General features: G+C 39.0%; 1 pseudogene; it reads left to right on the forward strand.

Annotated features, from left to right (window-relative positions):
- Nucleotides 1-577: 577 nt before the first annotated feature.
- The window catches only part of LOC102851850, a 4,671-nt pseudogene continuing 1,720 nt past the window's right edge, over nucleotides 578-3,528 (forward strand).

Consider the following 3,528-nt stretch of genomic DNA (forward strand, 5'->3'; position numbering starts at 1 on the left):
AGGAACTCAGGAGTGGTATTACACTGGCATATCAGAAGTTAAGGACCTCCCCAATTACTTAGTAGTTTTAATGCAAGTTTGAGGACTAAGGTAAGGTGATCACTTGCTACGCATCTGATAGCTCGACTATGATTCAGGATGACCTAAGAATTGGTACCTTTAAGTTGTAATGCTAGAGGAAAGTACTGAACTTCCAAGAAGACAAAGAAGTCCAGGCAGGAACAAGTGAAACCACGTTGCTCCTTGGAAGCAAAGATATTGAAACTAAGACTCACATATTTAGACATATTGTCAGTGGGAACCATTCCTTGCAGAAGTATATTATGGTTGAAATAGTGGAGGATCAGTACAAGAGACAATGACTTGGGACAAGGTAGATGGACACAGTGACTGTGGCCATGGGGTCAGATGTGTCCGAGATGATAGTTGGTTCAGGATAGGGCAGAATTCAGAGCTGTTTCCCATAGGATCACTAAGATTTGTAGACAACATGATGGCACATAACATTTAACTGGAAAAAATTCTAGTGCCAATAATGTCTTTAAAATATTAATGAGCAAGGATGTCAGTGTAAAGGATGTCAGTGCCAAACCTGCACATGCCTCCAGGACCACAACCCAGCAACATGCCCAACCAGCAAGAGCCTGCCCCTAAGCCCTCACATCCAGTCCCTCGCCCCCATCACCCTCTGCCCACCAGCCCTGCAGATCTGTCCAGCTGCCCAGAAGACCTGCCCAGCATGCCAACATCACTGGGGAGTAGAGTGATAATGAATTGGCAGAAATGGTAGAAGACTTGAGACATCATATTGGGTTAGCTGGGGGAAGTGGGGAGGGAGACATTAGTGAGACAAGTCGAGGGAATACTGACAGGGTCAGGTGTGGTAGGATACGGGTCTTGGATACCTGGGGCCCATGACAAGGGCGGGGGGGGGGGGGGGTGGGAATCTGTTCGCTGTGTAATGGGAAAGATCTTTTATCTGTTATTTTGGATGGAATTATTGTCTTTCAGTTTTTGCTCTAAAGTTAAGCATCCAAAGTTAGACAGACTAGAAAGAAGGATTGATCATCTATTTCCAAAATAACATTCCTTTGAAAAACCCCATGTACAATAGACCACACTTAGAGTAGCATATATGACACTAGAGGTTGATACATCCCATTGAGAAACACAAAAGGGGAAGAACAGTTGCAAGTTAAGTGATTGGAACAAGAAATATAAACAGTATAAAGGCAGGGAAACAGGACTCTGTTAAGGAAGAAATGCAACAGAAAAATATTGACATAGTAGGCATTTGCATGATTGGCTTAGGACATTTTTAATCAGATAATCATATGATCTACTACACTGGAAATGGAAATGAAAAGGTGAGGGGGGAAAAGGGCCACATTTAGTCAAAAAGATAATTTCTAGAACCATTCTGAAATATAATATTTTGAGTGACAGTATAATATCCACACACATAAAAGAAAGACTTTAATACGACTCATTCAAATACATACAACAAAAATAAGAGCCAAAGAGGAGGAAAGAGAAGAATCCGACTTACTTTTGCAGTGGGAAATCGATTGAACATGCAACCAAGATGCATTATTGAGTATGCAAATGCATTAGACTGCATGTATCATAATAAATTGTAGACAACACTGAGGAGAATATAGTCCTAAAACACTTACTTTTCTCATGTAAAACCTATATGTAGACCAAGTAGTAGTTCTGCAAACAGAACAAGAGTTCAAATATAGGAATTAAACATAAAATGTGTACGTTAAGGTTGTATCTTTTCACCATACCTATCTGATCTGTGTACTGAGTAAATGATTCCAGAAACTGGACTGCATGAGAACGTGTCATTAGGATTGAAAGAAGACTTATTAACAGCCGTATTATGCAGATGATGTAACTTTTAGATGAGGGAGAGGGATAAGACTAAGGCTTTCTTGGGGACACGGCCCTCCATTTGGTGTTTCTTGTCTCCATAGCTGTGGGACCATCACAGGGCCAAAATAAGATACAGAGCTATAAGCAGAGAAAAGATATTATCAGCTTTCTCTACTGTCAGGTTGAGCTGCAAGAAAGAGAGATGACTTAAACATCTCCTCTATCTGAAAGAAACTGCTTGAGTGGAACAACTGGTCTCACAACACTCAATCACTTCATTCATGAGGTAGGACAATAGAGTTTGGGACAAGGGTCTACTTCAAGGCAAGATTGCTTCAGATTTGCAGTGCAGAGCAAAGAAAACCTCAAGGACTTTAGGAAAGACATTTTCCCAGAAAGGACTTTCAGAAGAGTAAGTGGTTCATCCCACAATTAAAGCAGCAGCTAATCAATAACGTAAAGACAGAACTACTTACAACTTAAGAATACACAAAGAAATGTCCTAACACATATCAAGAAAAACTTCACATAATGTTACAAAAGCATCAGACAACTTCAAACACTGTGGAAAAAAACAACAAAACAAAACAACTTATACCCTCTCTCAAAAAAAAAAAAAAAAAGTCAGAGGAAATAGCATACCCAATGAATACCCCAAGAGTCAAAAAGGCTTTATGTTCATACATAGACATTTGAACAGCTATGAATGAAAATACAAATAATAGAAGAGATAATAGAAATCATTAATAAAGGAAAAAACATGCTGGTAGGGAAAAAATATATTGATGAGGAGTTACTTGAACAACTACAGAAGAAATTACTAGTAGGTTTTAAGGTCAGGGAGTGCTATGCTTCCAAGCTCATTCTTGTTTCTCAGAGTGTTTTTCTTTTTACCAAAGTTTACAGAATATTCCTGGGCCTCCACAAGAAAAAGGCTGAAATGCCAATTACAAAATTGGCAAAAGACATAGAATTTTCACAGAGGAAGATATTTGAATTGCAAAAAGACACATGAAGAAATGCTCCAAATCACTGGCAATAAAAGAGATGAAAATCAAAACGAAAATGAGATACCATCTCGCTCCAGTAACACAAGTAAAGTTTAACAGGGAAGCAAGTAATAAATGTTGAAGAGGATGTGGTGAGAAAGGAACCCTTATACATTGTTGGTGGGGTTTTAAAATGATACAGCCACTCTGGAAGGTAGTTTGATGCTTCCTCAAAAAGCTGAGCGTAGAAATTCCATATGACCCAGCTATTACACTATTTGGAATATACTCTGAGAAAATGAGAAGAGAAACACAAATGGAGGTACATGAATGTTAATAGCAGCATTATTAATCATTGCAAGAACATGGAAACAACACAAATGTCCAACCACAAACGAATGGTTTGAGAAATTATGGACCAGTCAGTCACACAATGGAATACTATGCAACATTCAGGAGCAATGATTTTGTAAATTATTACCTAACTTGGGAGGGACTGGAGAGTATTATGCTGAGTGAACTAACTCAGTCCCACAGGGATAAATACTATATAAGATCATTTTTGTAGAATGAGTATAAGGATCCAAGAAGGATGGGAGAGGGTGGAAACAGAGGGATGAGGATGTGCAGAGGGTGAGGGGATTAATCATGGGTTGTA

This window comes from Elephantulus edwardii, unplaced genomic scaffold (assembly GCF_000299155.1).
Source record: "Elephantulus edwardii isolate Elephantulus edwardi_28Jun2011 unplaced genomic scaffold, EleEdw1.0 scaffold00125, whole genome shotgun sequence".
NCBI classification, from domain to species: domain Eukaryota; kingdom Metazoa; phylum Chordata; class Mammalia; order Macroscelidea; family Macroscelididae; genus Elephantulus; species Elephantulus edwardii.